General features: G+C 39.7%; 47 non-coding genes and 2 pseudogenes across 47 annotated transcripts; all 49 read right to left on the reverse strand.

Annotated features, from left to right (window-relative positions):
• Positions 1–254: 254 nt before the first annotated feature.
• Positions 255–373, reverse strand: LOC134304901 (5S ribosomal RNA). Its single transcript, XR_010008273.1, has one exon. It is a non-coding gene; the product is annotated as a 5S ribosomal RNA (ribosomal RNA).
• A 304-nt stretch (positions 374–677) lies between these two features.
• Positions 678–796, reverse strand: LOC134305164 (5S ribosomal RNA; annotated as a pseudogene).
• Positions 797–1,088: 292 nt separating this feature from the next.
• Positions 1,089–1,207, reverse strand: LOC134304902 (5S ribosomal RNA). The gene has a single exon (XR_010008274.1). It is a non-coding gene; the product is annotated as a 5S ribosomal RNA (ribosomal RNA).
• A 344-nt stretch (positions 1,208–1,551) lies between these two features.
• On the reverse strand, positions 1,552–1,670 carry LOC134304904 (5S ribosomal RNA). The gene has a single exon (XR_010008275.1). It is a non-coding gene; the product is annotated as a 5S ribosomal RNA (ribosomal RNA).
• Positions 1,671–1,978: 308 nt separating this feature from the next.
• Positions 1,979–2,097, reverse strand: LOC134304905 (5S ribosomal RNA). The gene has a single exon (XR_010008276.1). It is a non-coding gene; the product is annotated as a 5S ribosomal RNA (ribosomal RNA).
• Positions 2,098–2,405: 308 nt separating this feature from the next.
• On the reverse strand, positions 2,406–2,524 carry LOC134304906 (5S ribosomal RNA). The gene has a single exon (XR_010008277.1). It is a non-coding gene; the product is annotated as a 5S ribosomal RNA (ribosomal RNA).
• A 292-nt stretch (positions 2,525–2,816) lies between these two features.
• LOC134304907 (5S ribosomal RNA) lies at positions 2,817–2,935 on the reverse strand. The gene has a single exon (XR_010008278.1). It is a non-coding gene; the product is annotated as a 5S ribosomal RNA (ribosomal RNA).
• A 559-nt stretch (positions 2,936–3,494) lies between these two features.
• On the reverse strand, positions 3,495–3,613 carry LOC134305165 (5S ribosomal RNA; annotated as a pseudogene).
• Positions 3,614–4,339: 726 nt separating this feature from the next.
• LOC134304908 (5S ribosomal RNA) lies at positions 4,340–4,458 on the reverse strand. Its single transcript, XR_010008279.1, has one exon. It is a non-coding gene; the product is annotated as a 5S ribosomal RNA (ribosomal RNA).
• Positions 4,459–4,749: 291 nt separating this feature from the next.
• On the reverse strand, positions 4,750–4,868 carry LOC134304910 (5S ribosomal RNA). Its single transcript, XR_010008281.1, has one exon. It is a non-coding gene; the product is annotated as a 5S ribosomal RNA (ribosomal RNA).
• Positions 4,869–5,147: 279 nt separating this feature from the next.
• Positions 5,148–5,266, reverse strand: LOC134304911 (5S ribosomal RNA). Its single transcript, XR_010008282.1, has one exon. It is a non-coding gene; the product is annotated as a 5S ribosomal RNA (ribosomal RNA).
• A 295-nt stretch (positions 5,267–5,561) lies between these two features.
• On the reverse strand, positions 5,562–5,680 carry LOC134304912 (5S ribosomal RNA). The gene has a single exon (XR_010008283.1). It is a non-coding gene; the product is annotated as a 5S ribosomal RNA (ribosomal RNA).
• A 299-nt stretch (positions 5,681–5,979) lies between these two features.
• Positions 5,980–6,098, reverse strand: LOC134304913 (5S ribosomal RNA). Its single transcript, XR_010008284.1, has one exon. It is a non-coding gene; the product is annotated as a 5S ribosomal RNA (ribosomal RNA).
• A 295-nt stretch (positions 6,099–6,393) lies between these two features.
• Positions 6,394–6,512, reverse strand: LOC134304914 (5S ribosomal RNA). The gene has a single exon (XR_010008285.1). It is a non-coding gene; the product is annotated as a 5S ribosomal RNA (ribosomal RNA).
• Positions 6,513–6,787: 275 nt separating this feature from the next.
• Positions 6,788–6,906, reverse strand: LOC134305054 (5S ribosomal RNA). The gene has a single exon (XR_010008417.1). It is a non-coding gene; the product is annotated as a 5S ribosomal RNA (ribosomal RNA).
• Positions 6,907–7,189: 283 nt separating this feature from the next.
• LOC134304915 (5S ribosomal RNA) lies at positions 7,190–7,308 on the reverse strand. Its single transcript, XR_010008286.1, has one exon. It is a non-coding gene; the product is annotated as a 5S ribosomal RNA (ribosomal RNA).
• Positions 7,309–7,603: 295 nt separating this feature from the next.
• On the reverse strand, positions 7,604–7,722 carry LOC134304916 (5S ribosomal RNA). The gene has a single exon (XR_010008287.1). It is a non-coding gene; the product is annotated as a 5S ribosomal RNA (ribosomal RNA).
• Positions 7,723–8,009: 287 nt separating this feature from the next.
• LOC134304917 (5S ribosomal RNA) lies at positions 8,010–8,128 on the reverse strand. The gene has a single exon (XR_010008288.1). It is a non-coding gene; the product is annotated as a 5S ribosomal RNA (ribosomal RNA).
• A 302-nt stretch (positions 8,129–8,430) lies between these two features.
• LOC134304918 (5S ribosomal RNA) lies at positions 8,431–8,549 on the reverse strand. The gene has a single exon (XR_010008289.1). It is a non-coding gene; the product is annotated as a 5S ribosomal RNA (ribosomal RNA).
• Positions 8,550–8,836: 287 nt separating this feature from the next.
• LOC134304921 (5S ribosomal RNA) lies at positions 8,837–8,955 on the reverse strand. Its single transcript, XR_010008290.1, has one exon. It is a non-coding gene; the product is annotated as a 5S ribosomal RNA (ribosomal RNA).
• Positions 8,956–9,246: 291 nt separating this feature from the next.
• Positions 9,247–9,365, reverse strand: LOC134305055 (5S ribosomal RNA). Its single transcript, XR_010008418.1, has one exon. It is a non-coding gene; the product is annotated as a 5S ribosomal RNA (ribosomal RNA).
• A 268-nt stretch (positions 9,366–9,633) lies between these two features.
• On the reverse strand, positions 9,634–9,752 carry LOC134304867 (5S ribosomal RNA). Its single transcript, XR_010008239.1, has one exon. It is a non-coding gene; the product is annotated as a 5S ribosomal RNA (ribosomal RNA).
• Positions 9,753–10,047: 295 nt separating this feature from the next.
• Positions 10,048–10,166, reverse strand: LOC134305056 (5S ribosomal RNA). Its single transcript, XR_010008419.1, has one exon. It is a non-coding gene; the product is annotated as a 5S ribosomal RNA (ribosomal RNA).
• Positions 10,167–10,481: 315 nt separating this feature from the next.
• On the reverse strand, positions 10,482–10,600 carry LOC134304923 (5S ribosomal RNA). The gene has a single exon (XR_010008292.1). It is a non-coding gene; the product is annotated as a 5S ribosomal RNA (ribosomal RNA).
• A 287-nt stretch (positions 10,601–10,887) lies between these two features.
• LOC134304924 (5S ribosomal RNA) lies at positions 10,888–11,006 on the reverse strand. The gene has a single exon (XR_010008293.1). It is a non-coding gene; the product is annotated as a 5S ribosomal RNA (ribosomal RNA).
• A 306-nt stretch (positions 11,007–11,312) lies between these two features.
• LOC134304925 (5S ribosomal RNA) lies at positions 11,313–11,431 on the reverse strand. The gene has a single exon (XR_010008294.1). It is a non-coding gene; the product is annotated as a 5S ribosomal RNA (ribosomal RNA).
• A 291-nt stretch (positions 11,432–11,722) lies between these two features.
• On the reverse strand, positions 11,723–11,841 carry LOC134304926 (5S ribosomal RNA). The gene has a single exon (XR_010008295.1). It is a non-coding gene; the product is annotated as a 5S ribosomal RNA (ribosomal RNA).
• A 299-nt stretch (positions 11,842–12,140) lies between these two features.
• On the reverse strand, positions 12,141–12,259 carry LOC134305058 (5S ribosomal RNA). Its single transcript, XR_010008420.1, has one exon. It is a non-coding gene; the product is annotated as a 5S ribosomal RNA (ribosomal RNA).
• Positions 12,260–12,567: 308 nt separating this feature from the next.
• On the reverse strand, positions 12,568–12,686 carry LOC134304868 (5S ribosomal RNA). Its single transcript, XR_010008240.1, has one exon. It is a non-coding gene; the product is annotated as a 5S ribosomal RNA (ribosomal RNA).
• A 290-nt stretch (positions 12,687–12,976) lies between these two features.
• LOC134305059 (5S ribosomal RNA) lies at positions 12,977–13,095 on the reverse strand. Its single transcript, XR_010008421.1, has one exon. It is a non-coding gene; the product is annotated as a 5S ribosomal RNA (ribosomal RNA).
• A 299-nt stretch (positions 13,096–13,394) lies between these two features.
• Positions 13,395–13,513, reverse strand: LOC134304927 (5S ribosomal RNA). The gene has a single exon (XR_010008296.1). It is a non-coding gene; the product is annotated as a 5S ribosomal RNA (ribosomal RNA).
• Positions 13,514–13,836: 323 nt separating this feature from the next.
• On the reverse strand, positions 13,837–13,955 carry LOC134304928 (5S ribosomal RNA). The gene has a single exon (XR_010008297.1). It is a non-coding gene; the product is annotated as a 5S ribosomal RNA (ribosomal RNA).
• Positions 13,956–14,246: 291 nt separating this feature from the next.
• LOC134304929 (5S ribosomal RNA) lies at positions 14,247–14,365 on the reverse strand. The gene has a single exon (XR_010008298.1). It is a non-coding gene; the product is annotated as a 5S ribosomal RNA (ribosomal RNA).
• Positions 14,366–14,672: 307 nt separating this feature from the next.
• On the reverse strand, positions 14,673–14,791 carry LOC134305060 (5S ribosomal RNA). Its single transcript, XR_010008422.1, has one exon. It is a non-coding gene; the product is annotated as a 5S ribosomal RNA (ribosomal RNA).
• Positions 14,792–15,110: 319 nt separating this feature from the next.
• Positions 15,111–15,229, reverse strand: LOC134304930 (5S ribosomal RNA). Its single transcript, XR_010008299.1, has one exon. It is a non-coding gene; the product is annotated as a 5S ribosomal RNA (ribosomal RNA).
• A 299-nt stretch (positions 15,230–15,528) lies between these two features.
• On the reverse strand, positions 15,529–15,647 carry LOC134304931 (5S ribosomal RNA). The gene has a single exon (XR_010008300.1). It is a non-coding gene; the product is annotated as a 5S ribosomal RNA (ribosomal RNA).
• A 307-nt stretch (positions 15,648–15,954) lies between these two features.
• On the reverse strand, positions 15,955–16,073 carry LOC134304932 (5S ribosomal RNA). Its single transcript, XR_010008301.1, has one exon. It is a non-coding gene; the product is annotated as a 5S ribosomal RNA (ribosomal RNA).
• A 303-nt stretch (positions 16,074–16,376) lies between these two features.
• On the reverse strand, positions 16,377–16,495 carry LOC134305061 (5S ribosomal RNA). Its single transcript, XR_010008423.1, has one exon. It is a non-coding gene; the product is annotated as a 5S ribosomal RNA (ribosomal RNA).
• Positions 16,496–16,771: 276 nt separating this feature from the next.
• Positions 16,772–16,890, reverse strand: LOC134305063 (5S ribosomal RNA). Its single transcript, XR_010008425.1, has one exon. It is a non-coding gene; the product is annotated as a 5S ribosomal RNA (ribosomal RNA).
• A 303-nt stretch (positions 16,891–17,193) lies between these two features.
• On the reverse strand, positions 17,194–17,312 carry LOC134304934 (5S ribosomal RNA). The gene has a single exon (XR_010008303.1). It is a non-coding gene; the product is annotated as a 5S ribosomal RNA (ribosomal RNA).
• Positions 17,313–17,579: 267 nt separating this feature from the next.
• On the reverse strand, positions 17,580–17,698 carry LOC134304935 (5S ribosomal RNA). Its single transcript, XR_010008304.1, has one exon. It is a non-coding gene; the product is annotated as a 5S ribosomal RNA (ribosomal RNA).
• A 291-nt stretch (positions 17,699–17,989) lies between these two features.
• On the reverse strand, positions 17,990–18,108 carry LOC134304937 (5S ribosomal RNA). The gene has a single exon (XR_010008305.1). It is a non-coding gene; the product is annotated as a 5S ribosomal RNA (ribosomal RNA).
• Positions 18,109–18,419: 311 nt separating this feature from the next.
• On the reverse strand, positions 18,420–18,538 carry LOC134305064 (5S ribosomal RNA). The gene has a single exon (XR_010008426.1). It is a non-coding gene; the product is annotated as a 5S ribosomal RNA (ribosomal RNA).
• A 252-nt stretch (positions 18,539–18,790) lies between these two features.
• Positions 18,791–18,909, reverse strand: LOC134304869 (5S ribosomal RNA). Its single transcript, XR_010008241.1, has one exon. It is a non-coding gene; the product is annotated as a 5S ribosomal RNA (ribosomal RNA).
• A 295-nt stretch (positions 18,910–19,204) lies between these two features.
• LOC134305065 (5S ribosomal RNA) lies at positions 19,205–19,323 on the reverse strand. The gene has a single exon (XR_010008427.1). It is a non-coding gene; the product is annotated as a 5S ribosomal RNA (ribosomal RNA).
• Positions 19,324–19,559: 236 nt separating this feature from the next.
• LOC134305066 (5S ribosomal RNA) lies at positions 19,560–19,678 on the reverse strand. Its single transcript, XR_010008428.1, has one exon. It is a non-coding gene; the product is annotated as a 5S ribosomal RNA (ribosomal RNA).
• A 280-nt stretch (positions 19,679–19,958) lies between these two features.
• LOC134304938 (5S ribosomal RNA) lies at positions 19,959–20,077 on the reverse strand. Its single transcript, XR_010008306.1, has one exon. It is a non-coding gene; the product is annotated as a 5S ribosomal RNA (ribosomal RNA).
• A 311-nt stretch (positions 20,078–20,388) lies between these two features.
• On the reverse strand, positions 20,389–20,507 carry LOC134305067 (5S ribosomal RNA). Its single transcript, XR_010008429.1, has one exon. It is a non-coding gene; the product is annotated as a 5S ribosomal RNA (ribosomal RNA).
• A 292-nt stretch (positions 20,508–20,799) lies between these two features.
• Positions 20,800–20,918, reverse strand: LOC134305069 (5S ribosomal RNA). Its single transcript, XR_010008431.1, has one exon. It is a non-coding gene; the product is annotated as a 5S ribosomal RNA (ribosomal RNA).
• Positions 20,919–20,953: the final 35 nt, after the last annotated feature.

Raw genomic sequence — 20,953 nt, forward strand, 5'->3', positions numbered from 1 at the left:
GTCAGCCAGCTATCTGAGTGCTAGCCAGCTATCTGGGCTGGAATTACATTGGAAGGCCTTTCATAGATTAGATAGATAGATAGATAGATAGATAGATAGATAGATAGATAGATAGATAGATAGATAGATAGATAGATAGATAGATAGATAGATAGATAGATAGATAGATAGATAGATAGATAGATAGATCCTTTATTATGCTAGCTAACTGCTAAATGACACTTCATGAATGGGGCTGAAACCCAAAAATAAAAAGCTTACAGCACTCAGTATTCCCAGGCAGTCTCCCATCTAGGTACTGACTGAGCCCAACCCTGCTTGGCTTCTGAGATCGGACGAGATCAGGCGTTCCCAAGGTGGTTTGGCCGTAAGCGAAAGAAGCTGGATTTAAAGGCCTGTTATAGCTAGTCAGCCAGCTATCTGAGTGCTAGCCAGCTATCTGGGCTGGAATTACATTGGAAGGCCTTTCATAGATTAGATAGATAGATAGATAGATAGATAGATAGATAGATAGATAGATAGATAGATAGATAGATAGATAGATAGATAGATAGATAGATAGATAGATAGATAGATAGATAGATAGATAGATAGATAGATAGATAGATAGATCCTTTATTATGCTAGCTAACTGCTAAATGACACTTCATGAATGGGGCTGAAACCCAAAAATAAAAAGCTTACAGCACTCAGTATTCCCAGGCAGTCTCCCATCTAGGTACTGACTGAGCCCAACACTGCTTGGCTTCTGAGATCAGACGAGATCAGGCGTTCCCAAGGTGGTTTGGCCGTAAGTGAAAGAAGCTGGATTTAAAGGCCTGTTATAGCTAGTCAGCCAGCTATCTGAGTGCTAGCCAGCTATCTGGGCTGGAATTACATTGGAAGGCCTTTCATAGATTAGATAGATAGATAGATAGATAGATAGATAGATAGATAGATAGATAGATAGATAGATAGATAGATAGATAGATAGATAGATAGATAGATAGATAGATAGATAGATAGATAGATAGATAGATAGATCCTTTATTATGCTAGCTAACTGCTAAATGACACTTCATGAATGGGGCTGAAACCCAAAAATAAAAAGCTTACAGCACTCAGTATTCCCAGGCAGTCTCCCATCTAGGTACTGACTGAGCCCAACCCTGCTTGGCTTCTGAGATCGGACGAGATCAGGCGTTCCCAAGGTGGTTTGGCCGTAAGCTAAAGAAGCTGGATTTAAAGGCCTGTTATAGCTAGTCAGCCAGCTATCTGAGTGCTAGCCAGCTATCTGGGCTGGAATTACATTGGAAGGCCTTTCATAGATTAGATAGATAGATAGATAGATAGATAGATAGATAGATAGATAGATAGATAGATAGATAGATAGATAGATAGATAGATAGATAGATAGATAGATAGATAGATAGATAGATAGATAGATAGATAGATAGATAGATAGATAGATAGATAGATAGATAGATAGATAGATAGATAGATAGATCCTTTATTATGCTAGCTAACTGCTAAATGACACTTCATGAATGGGGCTGAAACCCAAAAATAAAAAGCTTACAGCACTCAGTATTCCCAGGCAGTCTCCCATCTAGGTACTGACTGAGCCCAACCCTGCTTGGCTTCTGAGATCGGACGAGATCAGGCGTTCCCAAGGTGGTTTGGCCGTAAGCGAAAGAAGCTGGATTTAAAGGCCTGTTATAGCTAGTCAGCCAGCTATCTGAGTGCTAGCCAGCTATCTGGGCTGGAATTACATTGGAAGGCCTTTCATAGATTAGATAGATAGATAGATAGATAGATAGATAGATAGATAGATAGATAGATAGATAGATAGATAGATAGATAGATAGATAGATAGATAGATAGATAGATAGATAGATAGATAGATAGATAGATAGATAGATAGATAGATAGATCCTTTATTATGCTAGCTAACTGCTAAATGACACTTCATGAATGGGGCTGAAACCCAAAAATAAAAAGCTTACAGCACTCAGTATTCCCAGGCAGTCTCCCATCTAGGTACTGACTGAGCCCAACCCTGCTTGGCTTCTGAGATCGGACGAGATCAGGCGTTCCCAAGGTGGTTTGGCCGTAAGCGAAAGAAGCTGGATTTAAAGGCCTGTTATAGCTAGTCAGCCAGCTATCTGAGTGCTAGCCAGCTATCTGGGCTGGAATTACATTGGAAGGCCTTTCATAGATTAGATAGATAGATAGATAGATAGATAGATAGATAGATAGATAGATAGATAGATAGATAGATAGATAGATAGATAGATAGATAGATAGATAGATAGATAGATAGATAGATAGATAGATAGATAGATAGATAGATAGATAGATCCTTTATTATGCTAGCTAACTGCTAAATGACACTTCATGAATGGGGCTGAAACCCAAAAATAAAAAGCTTACAGCACTCAGTATTCCCAGGCAGTCTCCCATCTAGGTACTGACTGAGCCCAACCCTGCTTGGCTTCTGAGATCGGACGAGATCAGGCGTTCCCAAGGTGGTTTGGCCGTAAGCGAAAGAAGCTGGATTTAAAGGCCTGTTATAGCTAGTCAGCCAGCTATCTGAGTGCTAGCCAGCTATCTGGGCTGGAATTACATTGGAAGGCCTTTCATAGATTAGATAGATAGATAGATAGATAGATAGATAGATAGATAGATAGATAGATAGATAGATAGATAGATAGATAGATAGATAGATAGATAGATAGATAGATAGATAGATAGATAGATAGATAGATAGATCCTTTATTATGCTAGCTAACTGCTAAATGACACTTCATGAATGGGGCTGAAACCCAAAAATAAAAAGCTTACAGCACTCAGTATTCCCAGGCAGTCTCCCATCTAGGTACTGACTGAGCCCAACCCTGCTTGGCTTCTGAGATCGGACGAGATCAGGCGTTCCCAAGGTGGTTTGGCCGTAAGCGAAATAAGCTGCATTTAAAGGCCTGTTATAGCTAGTCAGCCAGCTATCTGAGTGCTAGCCAGCTATCTGGGCTGGAATTACATTGGAAGGCCTTTCATAGATAGATAGATAGATAGATAGATAGATAGATAGATAGATAGATAGATAGATAGATAGATAGATAGATAGATAGATAGATAGATAGATAGATAGATAGATAGATAGATAGATAGATAGATAGATAGATAGATAGATAGATAGATAGATAGATAGATAGATAGATAGATAGATAGATAGATAGATAGATAGATAGATAGATAGATAGATAGATAGATAGATAGATAGATAGATAGATAGATAGATAGATAGATAGATAGATAGATAGATAGATAGATAGATAGATAGATAGATAGATAGATAGATAGATAGATAGATAGATAGATAGATAGATAGATAGATAGATAGATAGATAGATAGATAGATAGATAGATAGATAGATAGATAGATAGATAGATCCTTTATTATGCTAGCTAACTGCTAAATGACACTTCATGAATGGGGCTGAAACCCAAAAATAAAAAGCTTACAGCACTCAGTATTCCCAGGCAGTCTCCCATCTAGGTACTGACTGAGCCCAACACTGCTTGGCTTCTGAGATCAGACGAGATCAGGCGTTCCCAAGGTGGTTTGGCCGTAAGTGAAAGAAGCTGGATTTAAAGGCCTGTTATAGCTAGTCAGCCAGCTATCTGAGTGCTAGCCAGCTATCTGGGCTGGAATTACATTGGAAGGCCTTTCATAGATTAGATAGATAGATAGATAGATAGATAGATAGATAGATAGATAGATAGATAGATAGATAGATAGATAGATAGATAGATAGATAGATAGATAGATAGATAGATAGATAGATAGATAGATCCTTTATTATGCTAGCTAACTGCTAAATGACACTTCATGAATGGGGCTGAAACCCAAAAATAAAAAGCTTACAGCACTCAGTATTCCCAGGCAGTCTCCCATCTAGGTACTGACTGAGCCCAACCCTGCTTGGCTTCTGAGATCGGACGAGATCAGGCGTTCCCAAGGACACACGCGAGACAGATAAAGAAGCTGGATTTAAAGGCCTGTTATAGCTAGTCAGCCAGCTATCTGAGTGCTAGCCAGCTATCTGGGCTGGAATTACATTGGAAGGCCTTTTTAGATAGATAGATAGATAGATAGATAGATAGATAGATAGATAGATAGATAGATAGATAGATAGATAGATAGATAGATAGATAGATAGATAGATAGATAGATTAGATAGATAGATAGATAGATAGATAGATAGATAGATAGATAGATAGATAGATAGATAGATCCTTTATTATGCTAGCTAACTGCTAAATGACACTTCATGAATGGGGCTGAAACTCAAAAATAAAAAGCTTACAGCACTCAGTATTCCCAGGCAGTCTCCCATCTAGGTACTGACTGAGCCCAACCCTGCTTGGCTTCTGAGATCGGACGAGATCAGGCGTTCCCAAGGTGGTTTGGCCGTAAGCGAAAGAAGCTGGATTTAAAGGCCTGTTATAGCTAGTCAGCCAGCTATCTGAGTGCTAGCCAGCTATCTGGGCTGGAATTACATTGGAAGGCCTTTTTTAGATAGATAGATAGATAGATAGATAGATAGATAGATAGATAGATAGATAGATAGATAGATAGATAGATAGATAGATAGATAGATAGATAGATAGATAGATAGATAGATAGATAGATAGATAGATAGATCCTTTATTATGCTAGCTAACTGCTAAATGACACTTCATGAATGGGGCTGAAACTCAAAAATAAAAAGCTTACAGCACTCAGTATTCCCAGGCAGTCTCCCATCTAGGTACTGACTGAGCCCAACCCTGCTTGGCTTCTGAGATCGGACGAGATCAGGCGTTCCCAAGGTGGTTTGGCCGTAAGCGAAAGAAGCTGGATTTAAAGGCCTGTTATAGCTAGTCAGCCAGCTATCTGAGTGCTAGCCAGCTATCTGGGCTGGAATTACATTGGAAGGCCTTTTTTAGATAGATAGATAGATAGATAGATAGATAGATAGATAGATAGATAGATAGATAGATAGATAGATAGATAGATAGATAGATAGATAGATAGATAGATAGATAGATAGATAGATAGATCCTTTATTATGCTAGCTAACTGCTAAATGACACTTCATGAATGGGGCTGAAACTCAAAAATAAAAAGCTTACAGCACTCAGTATTCCCAGGCAGTCTCCCATCTAGGTACTGACTGAGCCCAACCCTGCTTGGCTTCTGAGATCGGACGAGATCAGGCGTTCCCAAGGTGGTTTGGCCGTAAGCGAAAGAAGCTGGATTTAAAGGCCTGTTATAGCTAGTCAGCCAGCTATCTGAGTGCTAGCCAGCTATCTGGGCTGGAATTACATTGGAAGGCCTTTTTTAGATAGATAGATAGATAGATAGATAGATAGATAGATAGATAGATAGATAGATAGATAGATAGATAGATAGATAGATAGATAGATAGATAGATAGATAGATAGATAGATAGATAGATAGATAGATAGATAGATCCTTTATTATGCTAGCTAACTGCTAAATGACACTTCATGAATGGGGCTGAAACTCAAAAATAAAAAGCTTACAGCACTCAGTATTCCCAGGCAGTCTCCCATCTAGGTACTGACTGAGCCCAACCCTGCTTGGCTTCTGAGATCGGACGAGATCAGGCGTTCCCAAGGTGGTTTGGCCGTAAGCGAAAGAAGCTGGATTTAAAGGCCTGTTATAGCTAGTCAGCCAGCTATCTGAGTGCTAGCCAGCTATCTGGGCTGGAATTACATTGGAAGGCCTTTTTTAGATAGATAGATAGATAGATAGATAGATAGATAGATAGATAGATAGATAGATAGATAGATAGATAGATAGATAGATAGATAGATAGATAGATAGATAGATAGATAGATAGATAGATAGATAGATAGATAGATAGATCCTTTATTATGCTAGCTAACTGCTAAATGACACTTCATGAATGGGGCTGAAACTCAAAAATAAAAAGCTTACAGCACTCAGTATTCCCAGGCAGTCTCCCATCTAGGTACTGACTGAGCCCAACCCTGCTTGGCTTCTGAGATCGGACGAGATCAGGCGTTCCCAAGGTGGTTTGGCCGTAAGCGAAAGAAGCTGGATTTAAAGGCCTGTTATAGCTAGTCAGCCAGCTATCTGAGTGCTAGCCAGCTATCTGGGCTGGAATTACATTGGAAGGCCTTTTTTAGATAGATAGATAGATAGATAGATAGATAGATAGATAGATAGATAGATAGATAGATAGATAGATAGATAGATAGATAGATAGATAGATAGATAGATAGATAGATAGATAGATAGATAGATAGATAGATAGATCCTTTATTATGCTAGCTAACTGCTAAATGACACTTCATGAATGGGGCTGAAACTCAAAAATAAAAAGCTTACAGCACTCAGTATTCCCAGGCAGTCTCCCATCTAGGTACTGACTGAGCCCAACCCTGCTTGGCTTCTGAGATCGGACGAGATCAGGCGTTCCCAAGGTGGTTTGGCCGTAAGCGAAAGAAGCTGGATTTAAAGGCCTGTTATAGCTAGTCAGCCAGCTATCTGAGTGCTAGCCAGCTATCTGGGCTGGAATTACATTGGAAGGCCTTTTTTAGATAGATAGATAGATAGATAGATAGATAGATAGATAGATAGATAGATAGATAGATAGATAGATAGATAGATAGATAGATAGATAGATAGATAGATAGATAGATAGATAGATCCTTTATTATGCTAGCTAACTGCTAAATGACACTTCATGAATGGGGCTGAAACTCAAAAATAAAAAGCTTACAGCACTCAGTATTCCCAGGCAGTCTCCCATCTAGGTACTGACTGAGCCCAACCCTGCTTGGCTTCTGAGATCGGACGAGATCAGGCATTCCCAAGGTGGTTTGGCCGTAAGCGAAAGAAGCTGGATTTAAAGGCCTGTTATAGCTAGTCAGCCAGCTATCTGAGTGCTAGCCAGCTATCTGGGCTGGAATTACATTGGAAGGCCTTTTTTAGATCGATAGATAGATAGATAGATAGATAGATAGATAGATAGATAGATAGATAGATAGATAGATAGATAGATAGATAGATAGATAGATAGATAGATAGATAGATAGATAGATAGATAGATCCTTTATTATGCTAGCTAACTGCTAAATGACACTTCATGAATGGGGCTGAAACTCAAAAATAAAAAGCTTACAGCACTCAGTATTCCCAGGCAGTCTCCCATCTAGGTACTGACTGAGCCCAACCCTGCTTGGCTTCTGAGATCGGACGAGATCAGGCGTTCCCAAGGTGGTTTGGCCGTAAGCGAAAGAAGCTGGATTTAAAGGCCTGTTATAGCTAGTCAGCCAGCTATCTGAGTGCTAGCCAGCTATCTGGGCTGGAATTACATTGGAAGGCCTTTTTTAGATAGATAGATAGATAGATAGATAGATAGATAGATAGATAGATAGATAGATAGATAGATAGATAGATAGATAGATAGATAGATAGATAGATAGATAGATAGATAGATAGATAGATAGATAGATAGATAGATCCTTTATTATGCTAGCTAACTGCTAAATGACACTTCATGAATGGGGCTGAAACTCAAAAATAAAAAGCTTACAGCACTCAGTATTCCCAGGCAGTCTCCCATCTAGGTACTGACTGAGCCCAACCCTGCTTGGCTTCTGAGATCGGACGAGATCAGGCGTTCCCAAGGTGGTTTGGCCGTAAGCGAAAGAAGCTGGATTTAAAGGCCTGTTATAGCTAGTCAGCCAGCTATCTGAGTGCTAGCCAGCTATCTGGGCTGGAATTACATTGGAAGGCCTTTTTTAGATAGATAGATAGATAGATAGATAGATAGATAGATAGATAGATAGATAGATAGATAGATAGATAGATAGATAGATAGATAGATAGATAGATAGATAGATAGATAGATAGATAGATAGATAGATCCTTTATTATGCTAGCTAACTGCTAAATGACACTTCATGAATGGGGCTGAAACTCAAAAATAAAAAGCTTACAGCACTCAGTATTCCCAGGCAGTCTCCCATCTAGGTACTGACTGAGCCCAACCCTGCTTGGCTTCTGAGATCGGACGAGATCAGGCGTTCCCAAGGTGGTTTGGCCGTAAGCGAAAGAAGCTGGATTTAAAGGCCTGTTATAGCTAGTCAGCCAGCTATCTGAGTGCTAGCCAGCTATCTGGGCTGGAATTACATTGGAAGGCCTTTTTAGATAGATAGATAGATAGATAGATAGATAGATAGATAGATAGATAGATAGATAGATAGATAGATAGATAGATAGATAGATAGATAGATAGATAGATAGATAGATAGATAGATAGATAGATAGATAGATAGATAGATAGATCCTTTATTATGCTAGCTAACTGCTAAATGACACTTCATGAATGGGGCTGAAACTCAAAAATAAAAAGCTTACAGCACTCAGTATTCCCAGGCAGTCTCCCATCTAGGTACTGACTGAGCCCAACCCTGCTTGGCTTCTGAGATCGGACGAGATCAGGCGTTCCCAAGGTGGTTTGGCCGTAAGCGAAAGAAGCTGGATTTAAAGGCCTGTTATAGCTAGTCAGCCAGCTATCTGAGTGCTAGCCAGCTATCTGGGCTGGAATTACATTGGAAGGCCTTTTTTAGATAGATAGATAGATAGATAGATAGATAGATAGATAGATAGATAGATAGATAGATAGATAGATAGATAGATAGATAGATAGATAGATAGATAGATAGATAGATAGATAGATAGATAGATAGATCCTTTATTATGCTAGCTAACTGCTAAATGACACTTCATGAATGGGGCTGAAACTCAAAAATAAAAAGCTTACAGCACTCAGTATTCCCAGGCAGTCTCCCATCTAGGTACTGACTGAGCCCAACCCTGCTTGGCTTCTGAGATCGGACGAGATCAGGCGTTCCCAAGGTGGTTTGGCCGTAAGCGAAAGAAGCTGGATTTAAAGGCCTGTTATAGCTAGTCAGCCAGCTATCTGAGTGCTAGCCAGCTATCTGGGCTGGAATTACATTGGAAGGCCTTTTTTAGATAGATAGATAGATAGATAGATAGATAGATAGATAGATAGATAGATAGATAGATAGATAGATAGATAGATAGATAGATAGATAGATAGATAGATAGATAGATAGATAGATAGATAGATAGATAGATCCTTTATTATGCTAGCTAACTGCTAAATGACACTTCATGAATGGGGCTGAAACTCAAAAATAAAAAGCTTACAGCACTCAGTATTCCCAGGCAGTCTCCCATCTAGGTACTGACTGAGCCCAACCCTGCTTGGCTTCTGAGATCGGACGAGATCAGGCATTCCCAAGGTGGTTTGGCCGTAAGCGAAAGAAGCTGGATTTAAAGGCCTGTTATAGCTAGTCAGCCAGCTATCTGAGTGCTAGCCAGCTATCTGGGCTGGAATTACATTGGAAGGCCTTTCATAGATTAGATAGATAGATAGATAGATAGATAGATAGATAGATAGATAGATAGATAGATAGATAGATAGATAGATAGATAGATAGATAGATAGATAGATAGATAGATCCTTTATTATGCTAGCTAACTGCTAAATGACACTTCATGAATGGGGCTGAAACTCAAAAATAAAAAGCTTACAGCACTCAGTATTCCCAGGCGGTCTCCCATCTAGGTACTGACTGAGCCCAACCCTGCTTGGCTTCTGAGATCGGACGAGATCAGGCGTTCCCAAGGTGGTTTGGCCGTAAGCGAAAGAAGCTGGATTTAAAGGCCTGTTATAGCTAGTCAGCCAGCTATCTGAGTGCTAGCCAGCTATCTGGGCTGGAATTACATTGGAAGGCCTTTTTTAGATAGATAGATAGATAGATAGATAGATAGATAGATAGATAGATAGATAGATAGATAGATAGATAGATAGATAGATAGATAGATAGATAGATAGATAGATAGATAGATAGATAGATAGATAGATAGATAGATCCTTTATTATGCTAGCTAACTGCTAAATGACACTTCATGAATGGGGCTGAAACTCAAAAATAAAAAGCTTACAGCACTCAGTATTCCCAGGCAGTCTCCCATCTAGGTACTGACTGAGCCCAACCCTGCTTGGCTTCTGAGATCGGACGAGATCAGGCATTCCCAAGGTGGTTTGGCCGTAAGCGAAAGAAGCTGGATTTAAAGGCCTGTTATAGCTAGTCAGCCAGCTATCTGAGTGCTAGCCAGCTATCTGGGCTGGAATTACATTGGAAGGCCTTTTTTAGATAGATAGATAGATAGATAGATAGATAGATAGATAGATAGATAGATAGATAGATAGATAGATAGATAGATAGATAGATAGATAGATAGATAGATAGATAGATAGATAGATAGATAGATAGATAGATAGATAGATAGATAGATAGATAGATCCTTTATTATGCTAGCTAACTGCTAAATGACACTTCATGAATGGGGCTGAAACTCAAAAATAAAAAGCTTACAGCACTCAGTATTCCCAGGCAGTCTCCCATCTAGGTACTGACTGAGCCCAACCCTGCTTGGCTTCTGAGATCGGACGAGATCAGGCGTTCCCAAGGTGGTTTGGCCGTAAGCGAAAGAAGCTGGATTTAAAGGCCTGTTATAGCTAGTCAGCCAGCTATCTGAGTGCTAGCCAGCTATCTGGGCTGGAATTACATTGGAAGGCCTTTTTTAGATAGATAGATAGATAGATAGATAGATAGATAGATAGATAGATAGATAGATAGATAGATAGATAGATAGATAGATAGATAGATAGATAGATAGATAGATAGATAGATAGATAGATAGATAGATCCTTTATTATGCTAGCTAACTGCTAAATGACACTTCATGAATGGGGCTGAAACTCAAAAATAAAAAGCTTACAGCACTCAGTATTCCCAGGCAGTCTCCCATCTAGGTACTGACTGAGCCCAACCCTGCTTGGCTTCTGAGATCGGACGAGATCAGGCGTTCCCAAGGTGGTTTGGCCGTAAGCGAAAGAAGCTGGATTTAAAGGCCTGTTATAGCTAGTCAGCCAGCTATCTGAGTGCTAGCCAGCTATCTGGGCTGGAATTACATTGGAAGGCCTTTTTAGATAGATAGATAGATAGATAGATAGATAGATAGATAGATAGATAGATAGATAGATAGATAGATAGATAGATAGATAGATAGATAGATAGATAGATAGATAGATAGATAGATAGATAGATAGATAGATAGATAGATAGATAGATCCTTTATTATGCTAGCTAACTGCTAAATGACACTTCATGAATGGGGCTGAAACTCAAAAATAAAAAGCTTACAGCACTCAGTATTCCCAGGCAGTCTCCCATCTAGGTACTGACTGAGCCCAACCCTGCTTGGCTTCTGAGATCGGACGAGATCAGGCGTTCCCAAGGTGGTTTGGCCGTAAGCGAAAGAAGCTGGATTTAAAGGCCTGTTATAGCTAGTCAGCCAGCTATCTGAGTGCTAGCCAGCTATCTGGGCTGGAATTACATTGGAAGGCCTTTTTTAGATAGATAGATAGATAGATAGATAGATAGATAGATAGATAGATAGATAGATAGATAGATAGATAGATAGATAGATAGATAGATAGATAGATAGATAGATAGATAGATAGATAGATAGATAGATAGATCCTTTATTATGCTAGCTAACTGCTAAATGACACTTCATGAATGGGGCTGAAACTCAAAAATAAAAAGCTTACAGCACTCAGTATTCCCAGGCAGTCTCCCATCTAGGTACTGACTGAGCCCAACCCTGCTTGGCTTCTGAGATCGGACGAGATCAGGCGTTCCCAAGGTGGTTTGGCCGTAAGCGAAAGAAGCTGGATTTAAAGGCCTGTTATAGCTAGTCAGCCAGCTATCTGAGTGCTAGCCAGCTATCTGGGCTGGAATTACATTGGAAGGCCTTTTTTAGATAGATAGATAGATAGATAGATAGATAGATAGATAGATAGATAGATAGATAGATAGATAGATAGATAGATAGATAGATAGATAGATAGATAGATAGATAGATAGATAGATAGATAGATAGATAGATAGATAGATCCTTTATTATGCTAGCTAACTGCTAAATGACACTTCATGAATGGGGCTGAAACTCAAAAATAAAAAGCTTACAGCACTCAGTATTCCCAGGCAGTCTCCCATCTAGGTACTGACTGAGCCCAACCCTGCTTGGCTTCTGAGATCGGACGAGATCAGGCATTCCCAAGGTGGTTTGGCCGTAAGCGAAAGAAGCTGGATTTAAAGGCCTGTTATAGCTAGTCAGCCAGCTATCTGAGTGCTAGCCAGCTATCTGGGCTGGAATTACATTGGAAGGCCTTTCATAGATTAGATAGATAGATAGATAGATAGATAGATAGATAGATAGATAGATAGATAGATAGATAGATAGATAGATAGATAGATAGATAGATAGATAGATAGATAGATAGATAGATAGATAGATAGATAGATAGATAGATAGATAGATCCTTTATTATGCTAGCTAACTGCTAAATGACACTTCATGAATGGGGCTGAAACTCAAAAATAAAAAGCTTACAGCACTCAGTATTCCCAGGCGGTCTCCCATCTAGGTACTGACTGAGCCCAACCCTGCTTGGCTTCTGAGATCGGACGAGATCAGGCGTTCCCAAGGTGGTTTGGCCGTAAGCGAAAGAAGCTGGATTTAAAGGCCTGTTATAGCTAGTCAGCCAGCTATCTGAGTGCTAGCCAGCTATCTGGGCTGGAATTACATTGGAAGGCCTTTTTAGATAGATAGATAGATAGATAGATAGATAGATAGATAGATAGATAGATAGATAGATAGATAGATAGATAGATAGATAGATAGATAGATAGATAGATAGATAGATAGATAGATAGATAGATAGATAGATCCTTTATTATGCTAGCTAACTGCTAAATGACACTTCATGAATGGGGCTGAAACTCAAAAATAAAAAGCTTACAGCACTCAGTATTCCCAGGCAGTCTCCCATCTAGGTACTGACTGAGCCCAACCCTGCTTGGCTTCTGAGATCGGACGAGATCAGGCATTCCCAAGGTGGTTTGGCCGTAAGCGAAAGAAGCTGGATTTAAAGGCCTGTTATAGCTAGTCAGCCAGCTATCTGAGTGCTAGCCAGCTATCTGGGCTGGAATTACATTGGAAGGCCTTTTTTAGATAGATAGATAGATAGATAGATAGATAGATAGATAGATAGATAGATAGATAGATAGATAGATAGATAGATAGATAGATAGATAGATAGATAGATAGATAGATAGATAGATAGATAGATAGATAGATAGATAGATCCTTTATTATGCTAGCTAACTGCTAAATGACACTTCATGAATGGGGCTGAAACTCAAAAATAAAAAGCTTACAGCACTCAGTATTCCCAGGCAGTCTCCCATCTAGGTACTGACTGAGCCCAACCCTGCTTGGCTTCTGAGATCGGACGAGATCAGGCGTTCCCAAGGTGGTTTGGCCGTAAGCGAAAGAAGCTGGATTTAAAGGCCTATTATAGCTAGTCAGCCAGCTATCTGAGTGCTAGCCAGCTATCTGGGCTGGAATTACATTGGAAGGCCTTTTTTAGATAGATAGATAGATAGATAGATAGATAGATAGATAGATAGATAGATAGATAGATAGATAGATAGATAGATAGATAGATAGATAGATAGATAGATAGATAGATAGATAGATAGATAGATAGATAGATAGATAGATAGATAGATAGATAGATAGATAGATCCTTTATTATGCTAGCTAACTGCTAAATGACACTTCATGAATGGGGCTGAAACTCAAAAATAAAAAGCTTACAGCACTCAGTATTCCCAGGCAGTCTCCCATCTAGGTACTGACTGAGCCCAACCCTGCTTGGCTTCTGAGATCGGACGAGATCAGGCGTTCCCAAGGTGGTTTGGCCGTAAGCGAAAGAAGCTGGATTTAAAGGCCTGTTATAGCTAGTCAGCCAGCTATCTGAGTGCTAGCCAGCTATCTGGGCTGGAATTACATTGGAAGGCCTTTTTTAGATAGATAGATAGATAGATAGATAGATAGATAGATAGATAGATAGATAGATAGATAGATAGATAGATAGATAGATAGATAGATAGATAGATAGATAGATAGATAGATAGATAGATAGATAGATAGATCCTTTATTATGCTAGCTAACTGCTAAATGACACTTCATGAATGGGGCTGAAACTCAAAAATAAAAAGCTTACAGCACTCAGTATTCCCAGGCAGTCTCCCATCTAGGTACTGACTGAGCCCAACCCTGCTTGGCTTCTGAGATCGGACGAGATCAGGCGTTCCCAAGGTGGTTTGGCCGTAAGCGAAAGAAGCTGGATTTAAAGGCCTGTTATAGCTAGTCAGCCAGCTATCTGAGTGCTAGCCAGCTATCTGGGCTGGAATTACATTGGAAGGCCTTTTTTAGATAGATAGATAGATAGATAGATAGATAGATAGATAGATAGATAGATAGATAGATAGATAGATAGATAGATAGATAGATAGATAGATAGATAGATAGATAGATAGATAGATAGATAGATAGATAGATAGATAGATAGATAGATCCTTTATTATGCTAGCTAACTGCTAAATGACACTTCATGAATGGGGCTGAAACTCAAAAATAAAAAGCTTACAGCACTCAGTATTCCCAGGCAGTCTCCCATCTAGGTACTGACTGAGCCCAACCCTGCTTGGCTTCTGAGATCGGACGAGATCAGGCATTCCCAAGGTGGTTTGGCCGTAAGCGAAAGAAGCTGGATTTAAAGGCCTGTTATAGCTAGTCAGCCAGCTATCTGAGTGCTAGCCAGCTATCTGGGCTGGAATTACATTGGAAGGCCTTTTTTAGATCGATAGATAGATAGATAGATAGATAGATAGATAGATAGATAGATAGATAGATAGATAGATAGATAGATAGATAGATAGATAGATAGATAGATAGATAGATAGATAGATAGATAGATAGATAGATAGATAGATAGATAGATAGATAGATAGATCCTTTATTATGCTAGCTAACTGCTAAATGACACTTCATGAATGGGGCTGAAACTCAAAAATAAAAAGCTTACAGCACTCAGTATTCCCAGGCAGTCTCCCATCTAGGTACTGACTGAGCCCAACCCTGCTTGGCTTCTGAGATCGGACGAGATCAGGCGTTCCCAAGGTGGTTTGGCCGTAAGCGAAAGAAGCTGGATTTAAAGGCCTGTTATAGCTAGTCAGCCAGCTATCTGAGTGCTAGCCAGCTATCTGGGCATCTGGGCTGGAATTACATTGGAAGGCCTTTTTTAGATAGATAGATAGATAGATAGATAGATAGATAGATAGATAGATAGATAGATAGATAGATAGATAGATAGATAGATAGATAGATAGATAGATAGATAGATAGATAGATAGATAGATAGATAGATAGATCCTTTATTATGCTAGCTAACTGCTAAATGACACTTCATGAATGGGGCTGAAACTCAAAAATAAAAAGCTTACAGCACTCAGTATTCCCAGGCAGTCTCCCATCTAGGTACTGACTGAGCCCAACCCTGCTTGGCTTCTGAGATCGGACGAGATCAGGCGTTCCCAAGGTGGTTTGGCCGTAAGCGAAAGAAGCTGGATTTAAAGGCCTGTTATAGCTAGTCAGCCAGCTATCTGAGTGCTAGCCAGCTATCTGGGCTGGAATTACATTGGAAGGCCTTTTTTAGATAGATAGATAGATAGATAGATAGATAGATAGATAGATAGATAGATAGATAGATAGATAGATAGATAGATAGATAGATAGATAGATAGATAGATAGATAGATAGATAGATAGATAGATAGATAGATAGATAGATAGATAGATCCTTTATTATGCTAGCTAACTGCTAAATGACACTTCATGAATGGGGCTGAAACTCAAAAATAAAAAGCTTACAGCACTCAGTATTCCCAGGCAGTCTCCCATCTAGGTACTGACTGAGCCCAACCCTGCTTGGCTTCTGAGATCGGACGAGATCAGGCGTTCCCAAGGTGGTTTGGCCGTAAGCGAAAGAAGCTGGATTTAAAGGCCTGTTATAGCTAGTCAGCCAGCTATCTGAGTGCTAGCCAGCTATCTGGGCTGGAATTACATTGGAAGGCCTTTTTTAGATAGATAGATAGATAGATAGATAGATAGATAGATAGATAGATAGATAGATAGATAGATAGATAGATAGATAGATAGATAGATAGATAGATAGATAGATAGATAGATAGATAGATAGATAGATAGATAGATAGATAGATCCTTTATTATGCTAGCTAACTGCTAAATGACACTTCATGAATGGGGCTGAAACTCAAAAATAAAAAGCTTACAGCACTCAGTATTCCCAGGCAGTCTCCCATCTAGGTACTGACTGAGCCCAACCCTGCTTGGCTTCTGAGATCGGACGAGATCAGGCATTCCCAAGGTGGTTTGGCCGTAAGCGAAAGAAGCTGGATTTAAAGGCCTGTTATAGCTAGTCAGCCAGCTATCTGAGTGCTAGCCAGCTATCTGGGCTGGAATTACATTGGAAGGCCTTTCATAGATTAGATAGATAGATAGATAGATAGATAGATAGATAGATAGATAGATAGATAGATAGATAGATAGATAGATAGATAGATAGATAGATAGATAGATAGATAGATAGATAGATCCTTTATTATGCTAGCTAACTGCTAAATGACACTTCATGAATGGGGCTGAAACTCAAAAATAAAAAGCTTACAGCACTCAGTATTCCCAGGCAGTCTCCCATCTAGGTACTGACTGAGCCCAACCCTGCTTGGCTTCTGAGATCGGACGAGATCAGGCATTCCCAAGGTGGTTTGGCCGTAAGCGAAAGAAGCTGGATTTAAAGGCCTGTTATAGCTAGTCAGCCAGCTATCTGAGTGCTAGCCAGCTATCTGGGCTGGAATTACATTGGAAGGCCTTTTTTAGATAGATAGATAGATAGATAGATAGATAGATAGATAGATAGATAGATAGATAGATAGATAGATAGATAGATAGATAGATAGATAGATAGATAGATAGATAGATAGATAGATAGATAGATAGATAGATAGATAGATAGATCCTTTATTATGCTAGCTAACTGCTAAATGACACTTCATGAATGGGGCTGAAACTCAAAAATAAAAAGCTTACAGCACTCAGTATTCCCAGGCAGTCTCCCATCTAGGTACTGACTGAGCCCAACCCTGCTTGGCTTCTGAGATCGGACGAGATCAGGCGTTCCCAAGGTGGTTTGGCCGTAAGCGAAAGAAGCTGGATTTAAAGGCCTGTTATAGCTAGTCAGCCAGCTATCTGAGTGCTAGCCAGCTATCTGGGCTGGAATTACATTGGAAGGCCTTTTTTAGATAGATAGATAGATAGATAGATAGATAGATAGATAGATAGATAGATAGATAGATAGATAGATAGATAGATAGATAGATAGATAGATAGATAGATAGATAGATCCTTTATTATGCTAGCTAACTGCTAAATGACACTTCATGAATGGGGCTGAAACTCAAAAATAAAAAGCTTACAGCACTCAGTATTCCCAGGCAGTCTCCCATCTAGGTACTGACTGAGCCCAACCCTGCTTGGCTTCTGAGATCGGACGAGATCAGGCGTTCCCAAGGTGGTTTGGCCGTAAGCGAAAGAAGCTGGATTTAAAGGCCTGTTATAGCTAGTCAGCCAGCTATCTGAGTGCTAGCCAGCTATCTGGGCTGGAATTACATTGGAAGGCCTTTTTTAGATAGATAGATAGATAGATAGATAGATAGATAGATAGATAGATAGATAGATAGATAGATAGATAGATAGATAGATAGATAGATAGATAGATAGATAGATAGATAGATAGATAGATAGATAGATAGATCCTTTATTATGCTAGCTAACTGCTAAATGACACTTCATGAATGGGGCTGAAACTCAAAAATAAAAAGCTTACAGCACTCAGTATTCCCAGGCAGTCTCCCATCTAGGTACTGACTGAGCCCAACCCTGCTTGGCTTCTGAGATCGGACGAGATCAGGCGTTCCCAAGGTGGTTTGGCCGTAAGCGAAAGAAGCTGGATTTAAAGGCCTGTTATAGCTAGTCAGCCAGCTATCTGAGTGCTAGCCAGCTATCTGGGCTGGAATTACATTGGAAGGCCTTTTTTAGATAGATAGATAGATAGATAGATAGATAGATAGATAGATAGATAGATAGATAGATAGATAGATAGATAGATAGATAGATAGATAGATAGATAGATAGATAGATAGATAGATAGATAGATAGATAGATAGATAGATAGATAGATAGATCCTTTATTATGCTAGCTAACTGCTAAATGACACTTCATGAATGGGGCTGAAACTCAAAAATAAAAAGCTTACAGCACTCAGTATTCCCAGGCAGTCTCCCATCTAGGTACTGACTGAGCCCAACCCTGCTTGGCTTCTGAGATCGGACGAGATCAGGCATTCCCAAGGTGGTTTGGCCGTAAGCGAAAGAAGCTGGATTTAAAGGCCTGTTATAGCTAGTCAGCCAGCTATCTGAGTGCTAGCCAGCTATCTGGGCTGGAATTACATTGGAAGGCCTTTCATAGATTAGATAGATAGATAGATAGATAGATAGATAGATAGATAGATAGATAGATAGATAGATAGATAGATAGATAGATAGATAGATAGATCCTTTATTATGCTAGCTAACTGCTAAATGACACTTCATGAATGGGGCTGAAACTCAAAAATAAAAAGCTTACAGCACTCAGTATTCCCAGGCGGTCTCCCATCTAGGTACTGACTGAGCCCAACCCTGCTTGGCTTCTGAGATCGGACGAGATCAGGCGTTCCCAAGGTGGTTTGGCCGTAAGCGAAAGAAGCTGGATTTAAAGGCCTGTTATAGCTAGTCAGCCAGCTATCTGAGTGCTAGCCAGCTATCTGGGCTGGAATTACATTGGAAGGCCTTTTTTAGATAGATAGATAGATAGATAGATAGATAGATAGATAGATAGATAGATAGATAGATAGATAGATAGATAGATAGATAGATAGATAGATAGATAGATAGATAGATAGATAGATAGATAGATAGATAGATAGATCCTTTATTATGCTAGCTAACTGCTAAATGACACTTCATGAATGGGGCTGAAACTCAAAAATAAAAAGCTTACAGCACTCAGTATTCCCAGGCAGTCTCCCATCTAGGTACTGACTGAGCCCAACCCTGCTTGGCTTCTGAGATCGGACGAGATCAGGCATTCCCAAGGTGGTTTGGCCGTAAGCGAAAGAAGCTGGATTTAAAGGCCTGTTATAGCTAGTCAGCCAGCTATCTGAGTGCTAGCCAGCTATCTGGGCTGGAATTACATTGGAAGGCCTTTCATAGATTAGATAGATAGATAGATAGATAGATAGATAGATAGATAGATAGATAGATAGATAGATAGATAGATAGATCCTTTATTATGCTAGCTAACTGCTAAATGACACTTCATGAATGGGGCTGAAACTCAAAAATAAAAAGCTTACAGCACTCAGTATTCCCAGGCAGTCTCCCATCTAGGTACTGACTGAGCCCAACCCTGCTTGGCTTCTGAGATCGGACGAGATCAGGCATTCCCAAGGTGGTTTGGCCGTAAGCGAAAGAAGCTGGATTTAAAGGCCTGTTATAGCTAGTCAGCCAGCTATCTGAGTGCTAGCCAGCTATCTGGGCTGGAATTACATTGGAAGGCCTTTCATAGATTAGATAGATAGATAGATAGATAGATAGATAGATAGATAGATAGATAGATAGATAGATAGATAGATAGATAGATAGATAGATAGATAGATAGATAGATAGATAGATAGATAGATCCTTTATTATGCTAGCTAACTGCTAAATGACACTTCATGAATGGGGCTGAAACTCAAAAATAAAAAGCTTACAGCACTCAGTATTCCCAGGCAGTCTCCCATCTAGGTACTGACTGAGCCCAACCCTGCTTGGCTTCTGAGATCGGACGAGATCAGGCGTTCCCAAGGTGGTTTGGCCGTAAGCGAAAGAAGCTGGATTTAAAGGCCTGTTATAGCTAGTCAGCCAGCTATCTGAGTGCTAGCCAGCTATCTGGGCTGGAATTACATTGGAAGGCCTTTTTTAGATAGATAGATAGATAGATAGATAGATAGATAGATAGATAGATAGATAGATAGATAGATAGATAGATAGATAGATAGATAGATAGATAGATAGATAGATAGATAGATAGATAGATAGATAGATAGATAGATAGATAGATAGATAGATCCTTTATTATGCTAGCTAACTGCTAAATGACACTTCATGAATGGGGCTGAAACTCAAAAATAAAAAGCTTACAGCACTCAGTATTCCCAGGCAGTCTCCCATCTAGGTACTGACTGAGCCCAACCCTGCTTGGCTTCTGAGATCGGACGAGATCAGGCATTCCCAAGGTGGTTTGGCCGTAAGCGAAAGAAGCTGGATTTAAAGGCCTGTTATAGCTAGTCAGCCAGCTATCTGAGTGCTAGCCAGCTATCTGGGCTGGAATTACATTGGAAGGCCTTTCATAGATTAGATAGATAGATAGATAGATAGATAGATAGATAGATAGATAGATAGATAGATAGATAGATAGATAGATAGATAGATAGATAGATAGATAGATAGATAGATAGATAGATAGATAGATAGATAGATCCTTTATTATGCTAGCTAACTGCTAAATGACACTTCATGAATGGGGCTGAAACTCAAAAATAAAAAGCTTACAGCACTCAGTATTCCCAGGCAGTCTCCCATCTAGGTACTGACTGAGCCCAACCCTGCTTGGCTTCTGAGATCGGACGAGATCAGGCATTCCCAAGGTGGTTTGGCCGTAAGCGAAAGAAGCTGGATTTAAAGGCCTGTTATAGCTAG

This window comes from Trichomycterus rosablanca, unplaced genomic scaffold, assembly GCF_030014385.1.
Source record: "Trichomycterus rosablanca isolate fTriRos1 unplaced genomic scaffold, fTriRos1.hap1 scaffold_123, whole genome shotgun sequence".
NCBI classification, from domain to species: domain Eukaryota; kingdom Metazoa; phylum Chordata; class Actinopteri; order Siluriformes; family Trichomycteridae; genus Trichomycterus; species Trichomycterus rosablanca.